The sequence below is a fragment of the Lolium rigidum genome, chromosome 2 (assembly GCF_022539505.1).
Source record: "Lolium rigidum isolate FL_2022 chromosome 2, APGP_CSIRO_Lrig_0.1, whole genome shotgun sequence".
Lineage (NCBI taxonomy): Eukaryota > Viridiplantae > Streptophyta > Magnoliopsida > Poales > Poaceae > Lolium > Lolium rigidum.
In genome coordinates, this window is record NC_061509.1 from 115,196,083 (window position 1) to 115,222,635 (window position 26,553).

The window sequence follows — 26,553 nt, forward strand, 5'->3', positions numbered from 1 at the left end:
ATTCTCTTTTAATAATTCTTCTATCATGACATTTCTTAACTTTCTCCTTAAAAAGTTTAGCATTTTCATAAGCTTCACTTCTCCACTCATCTAAAGAACTCAATTGTAGCAACCTTTTCTTACCGGCAAGTTTAGAATCTTTATTAGGTTCTCTTACAGCCCAATAAGCTTTGTGCTCTAGTTCTAAAGGTAAATGACAAGTTTTTCCATAAACCATTTTATAAGGAGACATACCCATAGGATTTTTATAAGCAGTTCTATAAGCCCACAACGCTTCCTTTAACTTACTAGCCCAATTTTTCCTAGATTTGTTAACAGTCTTTTGCAAGATAGATTTAATTTATCTATTTGATAATTCTACTTGTCCACTAGTTTGAGGATGATAGGCTGAAGCAATTCTATGATTAATACCATATTTAGCAAGAGTTTTTCTAAAACCACCATGAATAAAATGAGAACCTCCATCAGTCATAAGATATCTAGGTACTCCAAACCTAGGAAAAATAACATGTAAAAGCATTTTTAAAGAGGTCTCACCATCAACACTTTTTGTGGGTATGGCTTCCACCCATTTAGTAACATAATCAACAACAACAAGTATATGAGTGTTACCTTCTAAAGAAGGGAAAGGACCCATGAAGTCAAATCCCCAACAATCAAATGGTTCAATAACAAGAGTATAATTCATATGCATTTCATTGCGTCTAGAGATATTACCAACTCTTTGACATTCATCACAAGATAAAATAAACTTTCTTGCATCTTTAAAGAGAGTTGGCCAATAAAAACCCGACTGTAGAACCTTTTGCGCGGTTCTATCTCCGGCGTGATGTCCTCCATAGACACTACCATGACACTTACTCAATATCTCTTGTTGTTCATATTCGGGGACACATCTTTGCATAATACCATCCACTCCTTCTTTATATAAGTGTGGGTCATCCCAAAAATAATGCCTCAAGTCATAAAGAATTTCCTCCTTTGTTGAGCTGAAAAGGTTGGAGGCAAGTACTTGGAAACAATAAAGTTAGCACAATCAGCATACCAAGGACTATCTCGCGAGCTCACCTTTATTACAGCCAATTGTTCATTTGGAAAACTATCATTAACGGGAACAGGATCATAAGAAATATTTTCCAATCTAGACAAATTATCAGCAACAGGATTATCAACACCTTTCCTATCTACAATATGTAAATCAAATTCTTGCAAAGGAAGCACCCATCTAATAAGCCTTGGATTAGCATCTTTCTTTTCCATAAGGTACCTAATTGCAGCATGATCAGTATGAACTGTAACTTTTGAGTCAACAATATATGGTCTAAACTTGTCACAAGCAAAAACTACAGCTAATAACTCTTTTTCAGTTGTAGCATAATTTCTCTGAGCAGCATCAAGAGTCTTACTAGCATAATGAATAACATTCAATTTTTTATCTACTCGCTGTCCAAGAACAGCACCTACAGCAAAATCACTAGCATCACACATAATTTCAAAAGGTAAATTCCAATCAGGAGGTTCAACTACAGGGGCAGTTGTTAAGGATTTCTTTAGAGTTTCAAAAGCTTCCTTACAATCATCATCAAAAACAAAAGGTACATCTTTTTGAAGAAGATTAGTAAGAGGCTTTGAAATTTTAGAGAAATCTTTAATAAATCTTCTATAAAAACCAGCATGACCAAGAATACTACGAATACCTTTAACATCCCTAGGATGGAGCATCTTCTCAATTGCTTCAACTTTAGCTCTATCAACTTCAATACCTCTCTCAGAAATTTTATGCCCCAATACAATGCCTTCATTAACCATAAAGTGGCATTTCTCCCAATTAAGAACAAGGTTAGTTTCTTCACATCTCTGCAAAACTTTATCAAGGTTTCGCAAACAATTATCAAAAGAATTCCCATAGACAGAAAAATCATCCATGAATACCTCTACAATCTTTTCACAAAAGCCATGAAAAATAGCAGACATGCATCTTTGAAAAGTAGCAGGAGCATTACATAAACCAAAAGGCATACGCCTATAAGCATAAGTTCCATAGGGACAAGTGAAAGTGGTTTTCTCTTGATCTTTAGCTCTAACAGCAATTTGTGAAAACCCAGAATAACCATCAAGAAAGCAGAAATGAGTATTTTTAGATAACCTCTCTAGCATTTGATCAATAAATGGTAAAGGGTAATGATCTTTCTTAGTAACTTTATTAACCTTTCAAAAATTAGTGCACATTCTATACCCTACAACTACTCTTTGAGGGATGAGCTAGCTCATCATTATCATTAGGTACAACAGTTATTCCTTCGTTCTTAGGAACACAATGCACAGGACTAACCCATCTACTATCAGCAGTAGGATATATAATACCAGCTTCAAGAAGTTTTAATACCTCATTCCTTACCACATCCTTCATCTTAGGAATTAGGCGACGCTGATGTTCAACAACAGGCTTTGCATCATCTTCCATGTTGATGGCATGTTGGCAAATAGAGGAGAAATCCCCTTCAAGTCATCAAGAGTGTAGCCAATAGCTCCTCGGTGTTTCTTCAATATTTCCAATAATCTTTCTTCCTCAAAATCTGAAAGCTTAGCACTAATAATAACAGGATATGTTTTCTTATCATCAATATAAGCATACTTAAGATTATCAGGTAACGGTTTCAAATCAAAAAAGGATCTTCCTTTGGTGGTGGTGTTGTACCTAGATCTTCGACCAGTAAGTCATGTTTAAGAATGGGTTGACGAATGAAAATTTCATCAAGCTCATTCCTTTCTTCCCTAAAGACTTCACTCTCATCATCCTCCAAATGTTGCTGCAAAGGATTATTAGGAGCAAGAGCAATAGATCAAAGTTGTTCAACTCTAAAATCATCATTAGGCAATTCAGCTTCATAAGGAACTTTGGCAAATTTAGAGAAATTAAACTCATAAGATTCACCAGCAAATTTAGTCACAATTTTCTCTTTCTTGCAATCTATAATAGCTCCACAAGTATTTAGAAAAGGTCTACCAAAAATGATAGGACAAGTCTTACTAGCAGCAGAACCAAGTACCAAAAAGTCAGCAGGATATTTAATTTTACCACATAGAACTTCCACATCTCGAACAATACCAATAGGAGAGATAGTTTCTCTATTAGCTAGCCGACTAACCACATCAATATCTTCAAGTTCACAAGAACCAATTTCATGCATGATTTCCCTGTAAAGCTCATAAGGAATGGCACTAGTACTTGCACCAATATCGCATAAACCATAATAACAATGATCACTAATTCTAACAGAGAGCATAGGAACACTGGCTTTCCTAGACTTACTAGGATGTGAAACAATATTAGAAGCATCTTCACAGAAAATGATGTGACCATCTTCTACATTTTCAGTCACAAGGTCTTTAACTATTGCAACAGCAGGTTCAACATTTATTTGCTCCTCGAGGTTCTATAGGTTTCTTTGCACTTTTGTTAACCACACTAGTTATAACGAGAATACTCCTTCATTTTAGCGGAAAAGGAATTTTTTCGATATAAGCTTCAGGAAGAATGTGATCAACAGTTTTAACTTCAATACATTTACCTATAGGTGAATCAGTTTTATCTTTGTAAGGTTCATGATACTTATTAAAATTCTTCCTAGGTAATTCATAATGAGAGGCAAAAGCTTTATAAAAATTTGCAACAACTTGAGAGTCAAGACCATAAGTAGCACTCATATTACGAAATTTATCAGTATCCATAAAAGTTTCAATGCATTCATAATCATAATTTATACCTGACTCCCTACCTTTGTCGTTCTCCCATCCTTCAGTATTCTCCTGAATCCGATCAAGAAGGTCACATTTAAACTCTTCTTTGTTGCGTGTGAATGATCCAGAACAAGTAGTATCCAGCAAGGTTTTATCTTGAAACTTGCATAGAAATTATCAATGATGATATTACCAGGAAGCTCATGAATGGGGCATTTGAGCATTAAAGACTTCAACCTCCCCCATGCTTGGGCAATACTCTCTCCATCATGAGGCCAGAAATTATATATGCGGTTTCGGTCTTTGTGAATTTCACTTGGAGGATAGAATTTAGAATAAATAGAGGCATAATATCCTTCCAATCAAGAGAATGCACATTCTTCAACAGTTTATACCAATGCGCCGCTTTACCAGACTGCAATATAGAGAATAGTTTCTTCCTAACTTCATCCATAGAAATACCTGCACACTTGAATAACCCGCATAATTCATGTAAAAACAGTAAATGATCTCCAGGATGGACAGTTCCATCCCCTTCATAGCGGTTATCCACAACACGCTCAATAATTTTCATAGGTATTTTATATGGAATCACTTCCTCACCTGGCGCCTCATCCACTACCTTTGCAGTAGTAGTAGATTTCCCAAATAGGAATTCAAGAGAAGATCTTTCCATAATGAATTATAGCAGCAGGCAGAAATAAAAACAGCACGTACAGTAAAAGTTTTCCTTACCAATTCCACTTACCAATAGCGCTTCACTCCCCGGCAACGGCGCCGGAAAATAGTCTTGATGACCCACAAGTATAGGGGGTGTATCGTAGTACTTTCGATAAATAAGAGTGTCGAACCCAACGAGGAGCAGAAGGTGTTGACAAGCAGTTTCGATGAAGGATTCACTCTAAATGCTCACAGACAAGTTTTCAGGAGGTTTTGATATAGCAGATAAATAAAATACAAGTAAGTAAAATGCGAGAGTAATAATTGCAGCGAGTGGCCCAATCCTTTTTAGCACAAAGGACAAGCCGGTTTGTTTACTTATGATGACCAAACGTTCTTGAGGACACACGGGAATTTAGTCTAGTGCTTTCGCTTCATATAGTTGATTAATCTTCATTGTTTTGATAAGTGTTGTGTGGGTGAACCTATGCTAATGCACCGCGCTTCCTAGGACTAATACATACTTGTGATTAAACCCCTTGCAAGCATCCGCAAATACAAGAAAGTAATTAAGATAAATCTAACCACAGCCTTAAACTCTGAGATCCTGCTATCCCTCATGCATCGATATACCAACGGGGGTTCGAGGTTGCTTGTCACTCCGGCAACCCCACAATTAGCAAACGAATACAAGATGCATTCCCCTAGGCCCATAAAGGTGAAGTATCATGTAGTCGACGTTCACATGACACCACTAGAAGAATAACACCACAACTTAAATATCAAACCATTAAATATTACTCAACATAGTTCACTACTAACATTTAGACTTCACCCATGTCCTCAAGAACTAAACGAACTACTCACAAGACATCATATGGAACATGATCAGAGGTGATATGATGATGAATAAAAATCTGAACATAAACCTTGGTTCAATGGTTTCACTCAATAGCATCAATAACAAGGAGTAATCAACACCGGGAGAGTTTCCCCTATGAAATAATCAAGATTCAACCCTAGATGTTACAGCGGAGACGAGATGCAGCGGTGGAGATGATGGTGTCGGCGGTGGAGATGATGATGATGATGATGATCCCAATGAAGTCCAGCTCGATGACGGTGACGATGGCGACGATTTCCCCCTCCGGGAGGGAATTTCCCCTGCAGATTTCAGCCTGCCGGAGAGCTCTTTTCTCTCTGGTGTTTTTCCGCCCCGCAGAGGCGGCTGTGACTCTCCTCGATGTTCCTCTACACCTTAGGGTTTTCGGGAGATGAAGTACGCGAAAGGGCGATGGCCGAGGGGGTCGTGGGCCCCCTCCCCACGTGGCGGCGCGCCGGCCTTGGTGGCGCGCCGACCTATGGGGAGGGCCCATGGCGGCCCTCCTCGGCCTCCCCTTTTGGCTGGCTCCGTCATTTGGAAAAATAGGAGCTTCGGTATATTTTCCGTCAGTTGTTGATCTTCAGAAATATTGTATCCTGACGGCGCTTTTTCCAGCAGAATCCTGACTCCGGTGAGTAATTCTCCAATAATCATGAAACATGCAAAATAGGTGAAATAACATAAGTATCATCTCTAAATATGAAATATATCAATGAATAACAGTAAATTATGATATAAAATAGTGATGCAAAATGGACGTATCAGCTCCCAGCAACCCACCCCGGCCACTCGCCCCACCCCCAGCACGCCTCCTCCTCCCATCCGAGGCCGCCCCTATAAAGGCCGCGCGCTTCTCACTCCGTTCCCCCTTTTCCTCCCTCACAGCAAGCCGCCAGGCTGCCCAATTCCTCGCCGGAGCGCCCGCCACCGCGCCGCCTCCAGCCGGCAATCGCCACCGGCCGGGTCCTCCCGAGCCGACACCGTCGAAGCCATCGAGTTGGCTGCGACGTGCTGCTCCCCGTCCACCACCTCGCCGCCGCCGGAGACCGCCGCAACGCCGCCGGCGAGAGCCACCCACGCCGCCGGCCAACTCCACCACCAGCGCCGCCACGTCAGCTGCTCGTCACCGCCCCATCAGTTGCCACCTCGACGCCCAGTCAGCGCCACGTGAGCCTCCCTTTTCTTTTCTGTTTTTCTTTTTCTTCTCTGCAGACAAATCTCGGCCATCGATTCTAAGTAGATCTGAGGGCTTAGAAGCCTAATCCGTGTGAAGGGGTACGCACCAATAGGAACGCGCCACGTGTACTGGCACCCCCTAGTTTGTGTTTAATCTCGGTTTTGATAGTCTGCGCTTTGTAAAATTCGTAACCACAGTTCTGCTTGTCCAAAAATTACAAATTATATACCGTTGGAATCCTAAATATATAAGGAACATTATGAAACCATAAAATGTGACCTTACATAACTTTGAAAATCATTCATATTTAAATGCCTAATCGGAGTACTTTACTCATAATTTGAGATCTACATACTCTTTTTGAGTGATTCCTTTTGCATATGCTTGCAAATGGAACCCTCTGTCCAGTAGCACCAAAACCATCATTTGTCTACTGTACCAAAACACCTTTTACAATTAATGGTAGGTTCCCTTCGCTAGTGCGACATAGACGGTTCGCAATAATTCAACCAACCGTAAAACTTGACCATGGCATCATGCATGTAGTGACTACCAGAGAGCAATAAATGGAGTGCACTTGTGTAAACCTCATATGCATCTCATGTCTATGTTTGTGAATTTGTGTCTTGCATTGTGCTTATGGTGCAATGTTATCGGATTGTAGATTGTGATTATGCTGACTGCAACGGTTGTGCCTGTGAAGATTGTGCGAACTCTCCACCTTATCCAGGCAAGTGACACACCCTCACAAATGTCCCAGTTTTTATCTAAGCACAGTAGAGATTTTTGTAATATACATGCGTAGGGTATTATGCTTGCTATGCAATCCAAGTAGTCTAGCTACCCCTACTTGACTTCTTTGTCACCATTAAATTTAGTTGTTGCTCAGCTATGCTATGAAATGATGTTGTTAGTGAGTTACGGAAAAACAACTAAGTTTAATGAACTATCTGGGTGGAATTGGTATTGCTTGGTTTATGTTGAGTGGTTACACCGGAGTCATGTCTATGGCGGTCGTGTGTATCGCACTTGTGGACGGCCACCCAGGAATAAAGAGATTGTAGACAACCTTGCTCATTAGCTACCATACAGCCACATGCTAGTATGGGCTCTGGCTTGATGGAGTATGTTGTGAGAACACGGATCCTAAGTGACAGATGATGTAGGGGATTGTAGGTTGGTACGGGTCCGTAGAGAATGGTCTGGGGGATTACTTCAGAAAAGTCTTGTCCTAGTCAACATCTGTCCATTTGAGCAAAATGTGCATCATGGAAGAAGAGTAGACTAGGTCATGTGGGTAAATTTGTACAACCTCTGCAGAGTGTCAAAACTAAGTACTTAGCCGTGTCCCCGGTTACGGATAATTGAGCGAACTGACAAGGATCCTGTTCGAAAGTCTCCTCATTCCAATTTCTTAAATAAAACTTGATGAGTGAACAGGGAATATGTCAATTGGTGCAAGTGACTATCGGCTAGCAGGTCCCATGCCATGTCTATGGTCTGAGTCTGTAGGGGTAGGTCGCCCAAACCAAGTTGGTCATATGAAATAGGAAGGCTCACTGATGTCTATCGGTGGTGTTAGGTCTCATTGATGTCTATCGGTGGTGTCCAGGTTCATTGATGTCTATGAATGGTACCGCTTAATTAGTATGAAAGAAAATGATTTGTCAAATGATAGGATAAAATTGGCTTTATGCAAATATGCCTGAGCTCTACCAGCCAAATGATCATGTATGTGTTAGGTTGCCATTTGAGTCCACCATAGTATCATCTTGCCAATACAATTCCAAATGCATTGACATTCAGGCTGTAACGTTTTATGTTGCAGGTTACTTCTCTAGCTGAAGATGTTTGTTTAGGTTCACGAGTCTTTGCCCAACATGTCTGCCTGTGGCTTCATGAGGGAAGATGGCTCCATGCTTTATGTTTTCCTTGTTGCTTTAAACTCTGAATTCGTGCTAGCTTGAAAGCTATGCAACTTGTATCGAACCATTTTATTTCCGCTGGATCTTAGGTTGTAATGAAGAACTTTGCTACTTGGTATTTCATCTTAAACTGTGTGTGCAAGCAGTTCGATCCAGGGATTAGCACGGTTGCACAGAGACTCTCACTTTTTCAGTGAGGTCACCATAGATGGTATCAGAGCACTGTGTTGCCCATAGGTTCGTGAACCCTAGGTTTGGATTAGAAATAGGAAGACCTTAGGATGAAATTCCATCTTATCTATCTAATCCATTTTTCTATTGAAAAGAAATGTTTGCAACTTGTTTTTCTTGTATTCTCACCTATTTCATCTTCAAAACAAATCTTCTTCTTTTAGACGTCCAATCTTTGAAGACCTCAAGAAAGTGGAAGATTATCTTGAAGAACCCAAGACCAATAGCGTGACCACCATTTCCGTTTTTCCTATCATTCGAGTTGAGTTTGCCGACCACATGAGGTAGGCAAGCTAGTGTGTTTTATTTTCCATTTTCGAGATGTTTTGTGACTCACGTATTTCAAAAAAATTGATATGTGAATGTTTGTGTGTTTAAGATTGTTTTGTGCATGCGTTGTGTGAGGGTAGGAATTTTATTCCCTTAGATTCTATTTCTAAACTCTACTCTTACCTATACCCAACCAAACAGAATGCCACCCCGTCGTGAGCCTGAAGTGCCAGCGTACGTTCAGCAGATGATGGAGGCGCAAGCTCAGCTGATGCAAGTAGTGACTCAAACCATAACCCAGTTGAACAACCACATGCAGAACAACAACAACAACAACAACAACAATCCACCCCCGCCACTACCACCACCTCACGTGGATATGCTGACTAGGTTCCTGAGGCTTCGCCCTGAGAAGTTTTCAAGGGCAGCAGAACCCATGGTGGCCAATGAATGGTTGCGTTCTGTGAACAAGGACTTGGTGACCATATGATGCACTGACGCTGAGAAGGTCAGATTTGCTTCTCATCTGCTGGAAGGACCTGCAGCTTGTTGGTGGGAGAATTTCCAAATCATTCATCCAATAGCAGAGGTGACTTGGGAAATCTTTGAAGAAGGTTTTCGTACCGCTCACATTTCCTCTGGAGTGATGGACCTGAAGAGGACTGAATTCCTGAATCTCAGACAACGTCATCGCAGTGTGTCTGAATACATAGAGGAGTTCAGCAACTTGGCGCGCTATGCACCGGATGATAGCAACACGGATGCCAAGAGGAAGGAAATGTTTCTTAAGGGACTGAATGACGAGCTGATGGTTCAACTGTCAGTGGTTTATGTGCCCACTTGCCAGTCACTATGTGACAAAGCTATAACTCTAGAGAACACAATGAAGCAAGTGGAGAAAAGGAAGAGGAAACACAGCCACGACAAACATGGTTCAGGACCACCACATAAGATGCGCTCTTATGGTGAAGGCAGTGGAGGTTCTGGATATAACAAGTATGGGAACAATGATGGAGGAAGTAAGCATCAGCACCTCAGTGGAAACAGCCACCATCACAATGGTCATAAGAGTTATCACCACCACAACAACTCTGGGAAGAGTAATGGCAACCATCATGGAAATGGCAATGGCCACAACAACAGCAATGGTCATCGCTTTGTAAAGAAGGATATCAGTCAGGTTGAATGTTTCAAGTGCAGGAAGACGGGACATTATGCCAATGAATGTCCTGAGAAGGAGACTGATGAAGCTAAGAAGGCCGAAGAGGCAAGGAAGCCGAACCCATTCCGGAAGGGACATGTTAACCACGTCAATGTGGAGGAACTATATGATGAACCCGACGCAGTAATCGGTACGTTCCTGATTAACAACTCCTCAGCACTTGTCCTCTTTGATACTGGTGCATCGCATTCATTCATTTCAAGAGCATTTGTGGATAAGCATAAAATACCTACTGAAACAATAGGGTGCCCTCTTAGAGTAAGCTCCCCAGGGGAGAGATGTTAGTAAGTACTGGATGCGGACAACTGATCCTAGAAAATGGAAAGCATAAGTTCCCAGTCGACTTGATAATATTGGAAGCCCAAGGTTTAGATGTAATCCTGGGAACGGATTGGATGACAGCTTATGGAGGAATACTAGATTGTACAAAGAAAACTGTTACACTCACAACCCCAGAGAAGAAACGAATTCAATTCAACTCAACCTTTGAGCTTAAAGGTAGTAAGGTCAACTCTCTTAAGGGGGTTAGCCTAGAAGATGTACCCATTGTGAGGGAATATCCGGATGTCTTCCCAGAAGAGTTGCCAGGACTGCCACCTGATAGAGATGTTGAGTTTCTCATTGAACTTTTGCCCGGTACTGGACCCATAGCCAAGAGACCTTACAAGATGGATGTTGATGAACTAAAGGAGCTCAAGAAGTAGCTTAAGGAGCAAATTGAGAAAGGATTTATTCGACCTAGTTCGTCATCTTGGGGAGCACCTGTACTGTTTGTTGAGAAGAAAGACTCTAGCAAAAGATTAGTGATGGACTACCGTTCGTTGAATGATATGACGATTAAAAACAAGTACCCATTGACCAACATCAATTACTTATTTGACCAATTGAAGGGAGCAAAGGTACTCTCCAAGATAGATCTTCGATCGGGTTACTTCCAATTGAAGATCCGGGAGGAGGATATACCTAAGACCGCATTCACAACTAGGTACTGTCTGTATGAGTACACCGTTATGCCCTTTGGACTAACCAATGCTCCGACATATTTCATGACCATGATGAACAAGGTATTCATGGAATATTTGGATAAGTTCGTCGTGGTATTCATCGATGATATACTGATATATTCAAAGGATGATGACGAGCACGAGAAACATTTGCACCTAATCATGGAAAAGCTCAGGGAGCACAAGTTGTATGCCAAGTTCAGCAAGTGTGAGTTCTGGTTAGACAGTGTTGGATTCCTTGGACACATAGTTTCAGCAGAAGGAGTTGCAGTAGACCCAAGCAAAGTTGCAGCTGTGACTGAATGGGAGTCACCCAAGAATGCAGGAGAGATTCGGAGTTTTTAGGACTTGTTGGATACTACCTGATACGGGCTGAGCCCGTGTGGGTTGACCGATCTCATGAATTCGACCAAGAACACGAGGGGGTGAGGGATGAACACAAGAACACGATGAACACACGCACAAATAACCCGATACAATCCGGTTTGTTCTCGAAGGCCTGAACCAACTTCCCGATAGAAGCTCTCAAGGTAGAGACACAAGGTAGAAGTCCCGAGAGAAAGATCGGCGAGTCGAATCCAAGAGATCCAGAAGGGTGAAAAGATCAAGGTTGGTAGAAGTGCAAGCAAAAGACCCAAAGGTAGAAGTGCAAGCAAAAGACCAACAATTGATAGAAGTCACGAAAGAGATCACAAGGATTCGATACGGAGATACAATAGATCGTAATCTAAGGAGGGGGTTTCCCTAATCCACAATGAGATAATAGAGGCATAAGCCAAGTTCATCTAAATTCATCTCTCTCTCATGAAGGTGGGGATAGGTGCCTATCTATAGGTAGGGGGCGAAGGGGTAAGTTACAAGCCAATAGCTAAGATCTGGCTGAAACTCGTCAGGGCGGAAGTTCCGGTCTCTGGGGGCGGAAGTTCCGGTCGGGGCGAAAGTTCCGGTCGGGGCGTAAGTTCCGGTCCTCAGGGGCGGAAGTTCCGGCTCCAGCTCTTCAGCGCGAGCATCTTCGGTCTTGGACGGCATCTGGGTGGAAGTACCGGTCGAGGCGGGCGAAAGTACTGGCCCTTGTGTCGTCAGCGGAAGTACCGGTCGTGATGGGCGGTAGTTCCGGCCTGGAGCGTCCAGCTCCTCTTCCTCCTTCTCTTCCATGCTTTCGTGACATCGGCCTTTCGTCCTCGGGTCTCAACGGCGTCCTCTCTTTCCTCTGTACTTGTCGTCGAGTTCCTATCATCAAGATATGACGGAGTATGAAGTAGTATATCGTTCCACATAGGCGATTGTAGGCACACATAAAGGAGAAGATTCACCTTTGCGTGCCGTCTTGGCGAAGAAGACATGATGCGGTGAAGACCGAAAGTCGCCCCGTATCATCTCCCCCCACTTGAAAAAGAGTCGTCCTCGACGATAGCTCTTCATGAACTTGTATAGGAGGTAGATGACAACCACGGTTGAATGTCCACTTGAAAGTCGTGTACCCTATCAATAGCACAAGAGAAACAAGAGAACACTCAAAGCGTAGCCAATGTTCCACGGGATTAGCAAGGGGCCTTATGTAGAAGGAGGTCACCTTATCGTAATGTCGGTGTGCTCTCATGGAGAGGTCTTGTGTAGTAGATGTGTGGGGTTGAACCCATTCGTTGATGCTCATCCACAAGTCACTTGTACCTTCACGCAACAAAGACCAAGCAAAATATGTGTGTGCATGATAGAGGAGCATATCATCAACGACATGTCCATTCATGTTCACAACACCATTAGCACAACACAAATTTATCAAGAATAATGCATGCGCAAGGTCAATGTGTAAGAACTCCGTATGAACATCTTCCAAATGTGGAAACACAAAAACTCCAAATTGTGAGACGGCCATGGTGTCCATCTCATGTAGAAACTCATTTTCATTGTTGCTTTAAAGGCATCGGAAAGAGAAATTGTTCAACATCCTTGAAGCAACAAGTGGAGAATTTGGCCAAAACCCATACGGGAAAGTGTCCAAAATATCATCAACATGTGTGCACACAAACCATTGGAAAGAGAAATTGGTCCTCATGTTTGGTGCAACCCAAAACATATCATCCAAAAAGTTCACCAAGTAAAAATTTGCACAACCGTGCATGCCAACAAACCAAATGAAAGAGAAATTGGTCAACTTGTTTGAGGCAACACCAACGGTAAAAATCACATCATCATGCTTGCAAAAGAACCATAAGAAAGAGAAATTGTTCGGCATGTTCAATGCAAAGCATGGGAAAGGTATTAGAGCCGGGTTCGATCTTGAACTCACTTGTATTATGCTCTCAAGAGCTCTCTTTGTCAACTCGTGCTCAATCGAGGTTGACATTGTCATTCTTGTACCTACACACACAATAGGCAAAGAAAAGAACGTGTGTGCATGGTATATGAACACATCATCCATCATGATGGTCCATCTCTTTTGCACACCACCATTAGCATTAAGCAATTTATCATAGTATATGTGGTGAATATGCGGAGTAAACACATGAACATGCTCATCATGGACATAGGCAAAGTCTCCAAAATTTGAGAGAGCTATGGGGGCAATCTCATTTACGAGCATATTAACATTATGGCAAACCAAGCATTGGAAAGAGCAAGTATTCAACATTTTGGTTGCATTAATGGGAGAGTATTGCAAGCATCTAGAGTAAAACATGTTCAACATTTTAGCATTGTTGTCGACAAACCTAGGGAAAGAGCAATTGTTCGGCAAGGTTGTCACAACACAAGCATCATGATCATCATCATTGCAAGCAACACATAGGAAAGAGCAATTGTGCGACATATTGCTAGCAACATGAAGTAACTCGAAAGACTCATAGCATGGCATGGAAATATTATCATAAGCAACTAATTTTCACATGATCAACAATAGTGGTATCGCAGGTATCACAAGGGAATGTGAAAGAAGCATATGACATAGCAATAGGATCATCCAACTCATGCAAGCACTCATCAAGCATCATGTCCACTAGTGGGATCATGGCATCATCAACACCTATATAGGTACCTTTGTAGTCCGACTCATTTGAAGTAGGTGTTGTGGAAGTGGTAGGCTCCATGTGGCCTCCATGTTCATCTTCAAGCAAGAATGGTGTGATAGCATCATCTTCATGCACCATGTACATCTTCTTTTCCGTGATCGGCTTCTCGTCATCCATGGAACCTAATGAGACATAAGAGAACACACTAGAGGTAGAGGGTAAGTTTTTAGAATTCGAGATGTCCTCACATGACCTATCAACAACCACTCTCATCTCACTTGGTGTATAACCCATGCTCTCGAAGTGGAGGAACTCAAGCTCACATATAGTGGAGTCACTCATCTCACAAATAGTAGAGCCCCTCATCTCACATATAGTGGAGTCCCTCATCTCCATGGCAATGCCGTCGTCGATGTCCGAGTAATCTATCAAAGAGGGAGACAACACAAGAGGAGTAGAGGTTAATGTGTTAGAAATCAAAGCGTCCTCACTCAACTCATGTGGTGTGTCACTCTTTCTCTCAAGGTGTTTGAAGTAGGATTTGCACTCGGCTTTATCTTAGGGTGGTCATCTTGGCTATTTGAGCGTCTAAGTTGGCATAGTATGCTTTCATCTCAGCTAGTTCTTGTGGCGTCATTTTGGATAGCTCTCACTAGGAAGGGTGTATATGTGGTGGAAGGAAACAACACAAGTATCTCACCTATCAAGAAAGTATCGGAAAAACGGTTCAAGTCAAGAGCAAAGTCAAATTGTACCGGGGTTAACTACACACACACTCAAAGAACACGCAAAAGGCCAAGAAACTCTATATGGTGGTGGTTGTGGAAGTGGATAGCAAACGAAAAAGAACCAAAGAAAATGTCTATTGTCCAATGTGGGTAAGATCCAAAGTCAAATGTCAAAAGCGGTGATCTATGTCAAGGAAACACGAAAACACACACAACGGAGAACAATGGGGTTAGCGCGACCAAGGAAGTGAGCAAGTAACAAAGATGGTCCTAACGAAGACTATATGCTCGGTGTCACGCCAACACAAGAGAGATCGTAGCTTGGTTGCATATGAGAGAATCAACTATATTTGCACAAGATGTCACTCTTCTCTTTTCTCTCGTAGTGCTTACAAGCTTTGCACTCCTTTGTATCGGTGGACACACACTCTTTTCTATTTCTTTTTCTTTTTCTCTTTTTTTCTATGCTTAGAACCTTTATTTTTCTCTATGTCACACTTTTTCTTCTTTTGTGTATCTTTCTCACCGAGCGTGCTTCGCAGCTTTGCTCAACACAACGCACACACACCCTCTCATGGTCGTGACACTTGTGCAATGCTTCGCAACACTCGAAAAGCCACTCTCAATAGGATAGGTACACAAAGGAAGAAAGGTTGACTACAAGGGGAGGCAAGTTATACCTATTGATGTTAGGCGGTGTCGGAACACTCAAACTTGCGATGACGAAGGGGTGTCGAGTTGCGCTGGAATCCGGGGTGCCAAAGGTGTCGTCGCGGTGTTGGTGCAGGCGCGGAAGCGAAATAGACAACCAATGCAGTCCACAAGGAAATCCGAACACAAAAGTCAATGCCCGAAAAGTTGGGTCAAAACGAGCGATCGAAGTTGTCAAAATTTTGGAGTCAAATGAGCTCGGGAAAATTGTCAAAACTGGAGTCAATATGGTGTGAGATTATGGTCAAAATTTGAAGAAGTCAAACGGGTGTATCCAGGGGCTACTGCGAGGAAAACGTGCACCTGGATTTTTCTGGTGATTTTTTCTCTGCGGGTGGAAATCGAGCTGGGCGAAATTGGGGAAATGAGCGGAGCGGGTGAGCGAGCGGATGGCGGCGTGGGGACCCTCCTCCCTAGCGCTCGCGCGCTCTCCATCTTACCCTTCGCGCAAGGATCAACCAGGTGGAGCTTTTCTCTAGCGGCCCATTTAGATCTGCCAAGGATCGACCCATATCTAACAAGTGGATCAAGCTAGCGAGTAGCATGAAGGCTGGTTGACTACTACAACCCCGCGTGGGTATTTAACCTAGTGGTAATCTTCATCGGTTGGCGATGTGGGACTAAAAAAGTGGAGCTATGCTTCGTAACGCGGCGCGCTAGCCATTGCATACATACGTAGCATTGTTCGGCCGCGTATTTCATGCAGTGACGTTTTCGGCTGCTTAATTCATGCATGCGACATTTCTAGCCGCCTAATCCATGCATGCGACGTGTGCATGCGTATGTGTGGTTCGGCCGCCTAATCCGTACGTACAAAACCACGTACAGACCCTGGCCAGGTCCCAAGCTTGCTAATCGTAATCATGCATCAATCTGTATAAATAATTGGATTGGTCTGCTTCTATACTTGGGATCGGACCATAGAAAAAGCAAAAATAAGAGCATCCAAAACATGATTTAGTTCCAACGAAACATTATCTGACTAGATAAATCAATACCGAAACCAAATCTAAAGGTGAAAAAAAATGTAACTATTTTTGTGTCGTAGAATACGACAAGAAAAATAAGTTTCTGCAGAACAAATCACGATTGCAAGAGAATAAATCACGATTGCAAGGGGAACAACAAACTATAAAGAGTGGAACAACACACTAGACGAAGGGGAACAACAAACTATACAGAGCGGAACAACACACTAGACAGAGGGGAACAGTGACCCAAACTGAGGGGAACAATGAGCTACACGGAGAGGAACAACGGCCTAGGCAGAGGGGAACAACAACCTACATGTAGGGGAACAATGGCCCAGACTGAGGGGAACAAACGACCTACACGGAGAGGAACAACGGCCTAGATGGAGGGGAACAACGACCTACATGGAGGGAAACAGTGAATCAGACTGAGGGGAACAACGACCTACACGGAGAGGAACAACGGCCTAGGCGGAGGGGAACAACGACCTACATGGAGGGGAACAGTGACCCAGACTGAGGGGAACAATGACCTACACGGAGAGGAACAACGGCCTAGGCGGAGGGGAACAATAGCCTGAACGGAGGGGAACAACACCTGAACGGAGAGGAACAACAGCCTGAAACAGAGAGGAACAATAGTCTAGACGGAGGGGAATAACATGTACGAAGAGGAACAGTAGCCTAGACGGTGGGAACAACAATGTAGACGATACGGAATAAGAGCCTCTAAGAAGAGGAACAAGAGTGTAGATAGTGAGGAACAAAAATGCTTAGAGAAACAAGAACAAAAATGGTAAAACCTAGATGAAAAAATCCTACTAAAAAACATGAAAAATAAAAATAAAAATAAAAAAATGTAAGAAAGAAGAAGAAAAAGGCATACGTGGAAAAGAATGTAAGAAAGAAGAAAAATGTGAAAGAAAAAATTGAAAGAAAAACGTGGGGAAAAAGGGAAGAAAAATCATATATGAAAGGGAAAGGAACCATATCTCACGCCTATAGATATATGAATAAGATGGTGCGCATTTACGACCAGCAGCACCTGTTCAGCGTAGCGGCAAGAGTCTCAGTTCAAACGGCGGCACCTCTGGATCGAATCCCAGCTTAGTTGTATTTAAGTCAAAATTTTTCCTCGTGAGCGCTCCACAGATGGACTGGCCCATAAGTATGAGGGGAGCTCCTATGCGCCGAGCTGGTCGGTGCGAGGGAACGCACCCCCCCCCCCCCTACTAAGTGGGTCGCAGCCCAACATCAGGTAAGCCGTTTTTTCTTTTTCGTTTATTTTTGTTTTCTGTTGTTTGTTTTCTTTTTAAAAAGATTTTAAAAAAATCTGAACATTTGTCAAAATTAAAAAAATTCAAATTCAAAAGAAATAACTTTTTAAAAATCTGAACATTTTTCAGATTTGAGCATTTTTAAATTTGAACAAACATGTATTTTACTCTATGAACAATTTCCGAATTTGAACATTTCTGAATTTGAACAAAATTTATATTTGAACTTTTTTCGAATCTGAACGATTTTCATATTAGAACAATTTTCGAATTTGAACAAATTTCAAATTTGAGAGGTTTTCAAATTTGAACGGTTTTCGAATTTGAACGGTTTTCAAATTTGAACATTTTTTTATTTAAACATTTCTCAATTTGAACAATTTTTAAAAATTAAAATTTTCGAATCTGAAAAAATATAAACAAAACTGAAAATAGAAAAAAGAAAAAGAAAACGGAGAAAGAAAAAGAAACCAGAAAAGAAAAAGGAAAAAGGAAAAACGAACTGCTACAGGCTAAACAGACACAAATGGGCCTCGCCCATACCCGACCAGGGGGTGTGTGGTGGCCGGTAGCCACCGACCTGGTCGGTGTATAGGTTTTGCCGGGGATGAGTGGCAGGCGCGGGCGTGCTCGAGCGATAGAAACAGGGCGTGTGCGTTGAGCGAGCAAGGCCTAGGCGTGGGCCGGCGTTGGTGTGTGCGGCCTGCGCGCGCGGGGAAGCTGGGGGCGGGGCCAATGAGCGGGGGCGTAACAGCGAGCGGGCCCGGGAGATGCTTGCGGTGGGTGGGCGCTGGCCTGGGCTTGGCGGTGGTGGCAGGCCAGGCGGGCGGCGTGGTGATGGGCCAGGAGGGCAGTGCTGCGGCTGGTGGTGGCGCTGGTGCTCGATGCGGGGGAGCTGCGGGCGAGCGGAGCTTGGTGCGGCATGTGGTTTGACATGGCGCGTGGCGAGCGGAGGAAGAAAACGGTTGACCCGATTTGGGGAGTTTTGGCCTGAGCGGAAGTTCCGGCCGTGCTGACCGGTAGTACTGGAAATGTCCAAAATTCTGGATCTAGATCTGCGTGATGAACAACACGAACACGGGGTGGAAAATGGCGCAGCAATTGATGGATTTCGAGGGGTAAACGATGGAATTGGCCAGCGAAAATTGGAGGGGTGATAGATCAACACCGAAGACAACAGATCTATGGACCAAAACCGCAAAAAACGCAACAAATCCTTAGATCCAAATTCGAGCTATTTTGGGGCAACTTTTTTGGGAAAAATTTTGGGCAAAATTGGCGAGATTTTGGGGTCAAATTCGTGGCAACCTTTGCTCTGATACCATATGATACAGGCTGAGCCCGTGTGGGTTGCCCGATCTCACGAATTCGACCAAGAACAAGAGGGGGTGAGGGATGAACACAAGAACATGATGAACACACGCACAAATAACCCGATACAATCCGGTTTGTTCTCGAAGGCCCGATGTAGGGATCGGCCGGCGAATTGGAGAGTAGGGCCTCGCCGCAGCTCGGAGGCCAGATGTCCCATGCCCCACGGTGGGCGCCACTGTCGTGGACATGACCACGGCAGGTGCTACGGGGGGCGGCACTTCGTTGATGCGGGGGCAAGGGAGCACGGCCATCTGTGGATCGAGGTGCACAAGACGCAAGATTTTACCCAGGTTCAGCCCCTCCGGAGAGTAAAACGCTTACGTCCTGCTAGATCTATTACTCAGTGGAGAATTACAATGGGGGGCTCAGTCGGCGGCTACGCCAAGAGCTACAAGGGGGAGATTGGATCTTAGATGATGTGTCTTTTAGGGTTTTGCTCGGGGGTTTATATTGGCACCCTCGATCTAGGGTTACATGAGGATAACTCCGAATCATATCAGTTGCTACTAATCCGGGATTTGCCACCCCTCTTGCAAGTAATCTCCTTCTCCAGTCGCGCAGATCTTCATCCAGGGATTGCGGCCCAGTCGCCACAGGGCCCAGTCACTTGGTCGCTGCAGGGCCCAGTCACCTGGTCGCTTGGGCGACTGGCAGCCTTCTTGGGCCTTCATCTCTATGGCGAGTGAGACTGGCGACACACCCCCTTAGGGCAGTAGTCCCCGAGCGCGGTGGTGATGAAGCGTGGATTCGAGACGAGTCCTGAAGAGGCGCGGTCATGGATCAACGTGAGTCGCCATCGGGCTCCCAGAAACGAAGTTACAGAGTTAGCCCTAGTCTTCAGTCGCCAAGGGTTATCTGGCCAGTCGGCGTATGACAGTCGGGATTGGCCAGTCGTCCTTTGCCAGTCGGCGCATGTCTGTCACGGAGACACGTGGAGGACTCCACGGCTAGATTTCACGTTGACCGAGGCACGAGCCATGGGCATGCAGTTGACCGTTGGACCTGACGTGACCGCAAACGACTAGTTAACGGCTACCCAGCTTAATCCGGTGCAGATCTCGGCCGTTGATTACGGGGCGGCGATTTCGGAATAGATTTGGAGGGCGGATCTCATTCCTCTCTCTGGGCGAGTGCGGTGGTATAAAGGGCCGTTCTGGGAATTAGAGCTTACCATTCCGCCGCATTCCTCTTTCTTCTTCTCTCATCTTCTCTCCCATTTCGAGCTCCAGACGCGTTCATGGCGGTGAAAGGTTGGGGTAAATCGAAGGTCACCCGGGAATCCCTCCTCCCGTACATTGCCGCGGGGATTATCCCTGAGTTCAAGCAGGAGCGATGGAGGGTGGTGGCGGCGAACGAGGTGGAGCCGCACCCGAGGCCCGGGGAATTCGTGATCTTCCTAAGCTTCCTCGACCGCGGCTTCGCGCTCCCCACCTCCGACTTCCTACGGCAGCTTCTCGCCTTCTACAACATCAAGATCTCCGACCTCGAGCCGCACAGCGTCCAGCAGATTGCACTGTTCGTGGCGTTGTGCGAGTGCTACCTGGGCTGCCCGCCCTACTTCCCATTATGGGTGTCGATCTTCCATGGGCGGGCGACTCAGGTCAGCAAGAGCGACCAATCGCTCATCCCGAACGGCGGGATCACGTTTCAGGTGAAGTCCGGGGAGAGCTTCATCGACATGGCGCCCCTCAAGAAGGCGCAATCGCAATGGCGCCGATTCTGGTTCTACGCCTTGGAGTACACTCCTCCTGGGGAGGTTCGTATTCCCCAGTACTCGCCCGAGCCGAGCATACCTCGGCGCCTTAATGTGCGGTCGCTGCCACGCGACCAGGAGGAGGTGGTGAAGGAGATGCGCCACGCGATCCAGGAGTTGAAGGACGGCGGGTTGACGGCCGCCAACATGTACAACTGTTGGCTCGCCCGTCGCCTGATCCCTCTACGTTGCCGCGGCCACTACATGTGAGAGTACCGGGCGCAGAACGGTTGCACCCGTTCGACGGCAACCGACTGGGACGAAGACGAGCACCGGAAGGTGCTCGCCAAGGTCACCATAGCCACCTTCGCTTCTCTCGACGATGGGTTGCAACCCTTCTCCGAGGACAAGTCGGCGCCTCAGGTATTAATCTGTCTTCTTTGGTAGTTTTGGTTGAATAACCGGGGTCATGAGTTCTCTGATGCAGTCGCTTGGTTTGGGCGCAGAGGTGGCAGAAGATTGACAACCACCTTCCCCCTCTTGCAGGAAAAGAACCTCCGGAGATGACCGAAGGCGAGGAGGCCGAGGGGGACGAAGCCGAAGACGAAGGGGAGCGCACCGAGTCGGACTCTGACGCGAGAGACTTCGTCCGACTCCCTCGTGGCGCGAAGAGGGGAGCGACCTCCTCGTCGCAGAGCCTACCAGAGGAGGGCGCCCCAGAGGACGATGAAGGAGACGAGACGACGTCGCCTCTAGAAGGGAAGGGTCCCGTGAGGGGGACTGACGAGCCGCGGTCCAAGCGGCTGCGTCAGACCATTCTTGAGGGCGCCACCGAGCTCCAACGACCTCTCAAGGCCGCTCTTGACGCCGGGGCTCGAGTCGGCCCGGGCATGAAGGCGCTCCCAATGGTGAAGTAAGCGCGCCTCACCTTGTCTTGTTTCACCATTCGCTGGGTCGACGGAGAGTTCATGTTTTGTTCTTTGTAGGGCCAAGAAGAAGGTCTTGACGAAACCCGCTCCAACTGGTGGAGCGGCGGCTACAAGGGCGGCCGTAGCGAAGAAGGCCGCCGAGCTGAAGAGGGCTGCCGAGCTGAAGAAAGCGGCTGCCGACCCCGCGGGCTTGGGCTCATCGCGGGGAGAATCTGCCACCGTAAGCAATGCGACTGGCGCGACCGCCAGCTCGGCCGGGTCACTCATCGGGGATGGCACCTTGGCGAGTGCGAGCAGCGGTGAGGTGAAGAAGGCGGACACCGAGTCGGCGATGGCTCGGGGTCCGGACGTCGTCCCTCCCGTGGCGGAGAAGGAGCAGGGCACCGCCGGGGAAAGCGGTTCCCCGGCGAGGACGAAGGAGCGGCGATTGAAGGCCGCCAGGGACCCGGCTCGTCCCAGCGAGCCTGATGCGCCGACGGAGGAGACACCGTCGATCGAAGCGGTGGTGCGGGGGGACGAGGCGCACGAGTCTCGCCGGCCTCCGCTTTCGACCTTGTCATTCACTGAGTTGCATGCGGCGCTCAGTGATGTCCATGTGGTAAGCATTACCTGGCTTGGAGTGCGGTTCCCCCCAGTCTCCGAGGGTCGACTTGGGCTGAAGGGGCGAGTCGATCGAGTCTTCTGTTTTGTTGGAAACCGGACGACTTCATTTTATACTTGTTTGCCTTTTTGCAGGCTGAGGTGAGGCGGCTGACGGCCCTTGTGGAGGACACTTCCAAGAAGAACCGACAGCTAATCGCCATAGGCAGTAAGTTATCTCTTTTTTCTGGGTCGGCGATGTGTTGTGATTCTGCTGCCTTTTGATTTTTCTGATGCTCGTCCTTCTTCTGTAGCAGAGGCGCGTGAGAAGGCCCTCGCTGAAGCGCGTGAGGGGTACGTCAAGGAGTCCTTCTACCGGGAAGCCGAGTTCCGGGCGAAGATGGCTGAGGAGGCGACGAAGAAGGCGAAGACGGAAGCCGCTGACCTCAACAAAGTTCTGGAGGACAAGGGCAAGGAGCTTGAGGACGGCATTGCCGAGTATAAGGGGAAACTCGCGGCCGCGCAGGAGGCCAGAGATGCGGCTCGGGCGTCTGCGGCGACGCTGCGAGAAGATCTTGCGGCCTTGAAGGTGCAGCGCGCCAAGGACCTCACCGCGGAGAAGGAGGCCTCGGAGGCCACCATCCTGGCGTTGCAAGGGGAAAAGACCAGCTTCGAGGCGTTTGTTCGCGAGATGTCGCGGCAGCTCCTTGGTAGGCACCTTTTGCCCTTTTCACGTGTGTTGTGGTAGTCGCGGCAGCGCGAGCCAGTCCCCGAGCGTGGCGAGTCCACCGCGGGGGGCCAGTCCCCGAGCGTGGCGAGTCCACCGCGGGGGGCCAGTCCCCGAGCGTGGCGAGTCCACCGCGGGGGGCTAGTCCCCGAGCGTGGCGAGTCCACCACGGGGGGGCCAGTCCCCGAGCGAGGCGAGTCTATTACGTGGTGAGTGCTAACTTGGTGAAATTTCCATTTTTCAGGCTAGTGTGAATTTGTGGAGACGGCTACCCCTCGCGAGTGCTTGCAGGCTACTACCACGCGCATCATCGACTGCGCGGGGGAGATATCGGCGGCGCTCCAGTACTTGAGTCCACGGGAGGTGATTCCTCGTGATGCGTCGTCGGTCTTCAAGGCCGTCTCTGATATCCCGGCGGTCGTCGACTGGCTCCGCCGCTCCTCGTGCCGTGTGGGGGTCACCATGGCCTTGAGCATGGTACTTGCCCACTACTCTGAGGGTTTTGACGTGGAGGAGGTGACGGCCGGCTTTCCGGCCGAGACTGGCGAGTTCGACGCCGCAGAGGTGTTGCGCCTGATGGAGGCGGTGCGCCCCTATGCCGACTGCGTGCGGGCGACTGCGGATTTGGAGACGCATATCGTCAGCCAGTCGGCCCCCGAGGACGCCGAGAAGGAGGAAGGCCCGAAGGACTTCCCCGCCGAGCGCTTGTTCCACGCTGCCGCCACCAATGCCCTTTCGACCTATCCGGTCGTCAAGTACACCCCGAAGTTTGTCCATGGGGAAGGCGGTGCCGAGCCGGTGATCGAGGAGAAGCTCGAGGCCTCCAAGTAGCTGCTTTGTTGTGTGGGAGGGAATGTCCTCCTTAAACCTGTAAAGAAAAAGACATGGATCGGATGCATTTTGGTTAACTTATTTATGCGGTGGAAAAGCTGTGTTGTCACGCGAGTTTAGTTGACTGTGGCCGCTTTGTTGTGTTGGCTTTGTTAGCCAAGTCGTCATGGCCAGAAGGGGCCAGTCGCTTAAGCGACCCCGATGAAGGCTACCGCTTGACTGTTTTCCTTGCCGAGCTGGGCGTCCCCAGTCGTAGTACGTAGTCATATAGCGCGAGTAGCTGCCTCATGGGTGTTTGTTTGGATGCTGTATCTTTTAGCGTGCCTCTCTTCGTGGCCTGTGGGACCTGTCGTGGTATCGTCACGGCATATGCCATAGGGTGGCTAATCGAAGGTGGTTCCTAGATGGTCTCACGGTGGTATCCGGATGTGGGTATGGGCACGAGCGACACGGCGACGTACCCAGGTTCATGGCCCTCCGATGGAGGTAACACCTCTACTCCTGCTATGAGTGTATATGGTAATCACACAGTACAATGGTGCTCCTTGAGCTGTATCCGGCTGCTCGGGGAGGCTAAGGTAGACGAAGGTCTCTCTCCACGAGTAGCGCTAAGACTAGAATGAAGTGAGAATGATCGATCGTCCCCCGCACGAGGGGGGTAGCCCAGCTTATATAGGCGCTGGCACTTTACATAGAAGTCCCTATAGTCTAGTGGCCGGCTTGGCCGGCTCCGGCTTCCGCTCCTTCCCGAGGCGTTGACGTCATGGAGCCGTTGAGGCGTAGTGGCCTGTCTTGTCCGCCTGCGGGAGTCAGCGGTATGGCGAGGAGATGTCCCTGTCGCCATCATGCCCTGTAGCCGGTACGGACCGACGTACGCCATGATGGCCTGTCTGCCGTGTGGCACTATTGCTCCACAGTGCCCCGCGCTTTACGGGAGGTGAGGTTAGCGTGGACTTTTGAACCTGGACCACCTACCCAGTTCCTTCTCATGCAAGACTCGCCAGCCTCGAGTCGGTCTAGAGTATAAACCCCAGTCGGATATGGCTTGTAGAAGCCGGCCCAGCCACAGCGTTGAAGGCCGTAGCCAGGCCGACTAGGACTTAGAGCCAGCCGGCTTCCGAGGCAGCCGGCTACGGCTCCAGCCGGCTGCTCCTCAGCCGGCCTTTGCCGCCAGCCGGCCAACCTCAGCCGGCTGCTCCGCGTCCATTGCCCTACCCGGGGTCTTCCCCCCGACATTAGCCCCCGAAGCTGGCAAGGTCCTACGTTAAGAGGGACCTAGGCCGGTTTTCCTGGCTTTAGATATCTCTCGAATGTGTTCAGCGGCACTCGGAGGGGCCGACTGAAGATTTCTATTCAGCCGGCTGCGCCCTCATCCGGCTCGCTTCGTCCGACTGCTTCTAGCCGGACGCTATTTTTGCTTCTTTAACTTTTGCTTTTTCACAAGTGTTGACGATGTCTCTGCCTTGCTGAGAGAGTTTGGGGCCGGATGGAATTTAATGTCCGGCTCCGGCTTGGGCGCTCCGAAGTCTCCGCCGCCTCGGGCCCTGCGCCCGACTTGACCGGTTTGACGGCTGGCTCCTGCTGCCGTTTCGTCTGGTCACATCAATGTTTTCTCCGGATCCGGTGCGGTAGTGGGGGACGTGGTGTGGCCGTTTCCGGTAACCGCTGCTGTCGTGGGGGGAGTTATGGCGCAGTAGATCCCAATCGTGGCCCACGATCGCCACGTGGCAGCGCATCGGGCGCGGCAGGCGGCTATAAATGCCCCTGGGAGTGGTATCGAGGCGCCGTTCCTGCGCACTTCGTCTTCACGCCCAAGTTCTTCTCTTTCTCGCTCGCCCACGCTTCCTCACGCCACCGCGCTTTTTTCTCCGGCGTCCTCCTGGCGAACTCCGGCGACCGAGCGCGGCCGCACTCCTTGATCTCTCCGCGGCCGTCCGCGCGCCAAGCCGACGCCACGGGGCCCCGCATTTCCACGGTACGCTCTCCGCCGCCGCCGTCGCCGCCGTCTCGTGGTTCTTCCTCGCCGTTTCGTCTCTCTTGGTCTTCTTCTTCTTCTTCCTCGTCGATGGCCCAGCCAAGCGGTTCTTGGAGGGGTTCCTATATGCGCGAGGACGACATCGAGCGTCTTGTGCGCCTCCGCCGGATTCCCGCGGAGGTGATCACGAGGGTGCCCGGCGAGGAGATCGAGCCCAGGCCGAACCCCGGCGAGCGTGTGGTCTTCGGGGCGCACTTCGATCGAGGGTTGGGTCTGCCGGCTTCGCACTTCTTCCGCCGGTTCCTGGACTTCTTCGGCTTGCAGCCTCACCATCTGCCGCCAACGCCTGCATCCTCCTCAGCTGCTACGTGGCCTTCATGGAAGGCTACGCCGGCTTGTGGCCGGACGTCGAGTTTTGGAGCCGGCTCTTCTACATCAAGGCTCAGACGACTGAAGGCCACCTGAGGACCTGCGGCGCCGCCTCGATATATTCCCGCACGGACACGCCATTTCCGAGGATCCCGACGGTGGATTCGGTGAAGAATTAGCAAATGTCTTTCTTTTACGTGCGGAACGACAACCCGGCCTTCGACCGGCTCAACTTGCCGGAGTACAACCCGGCGCCGCCAGTCGGCCG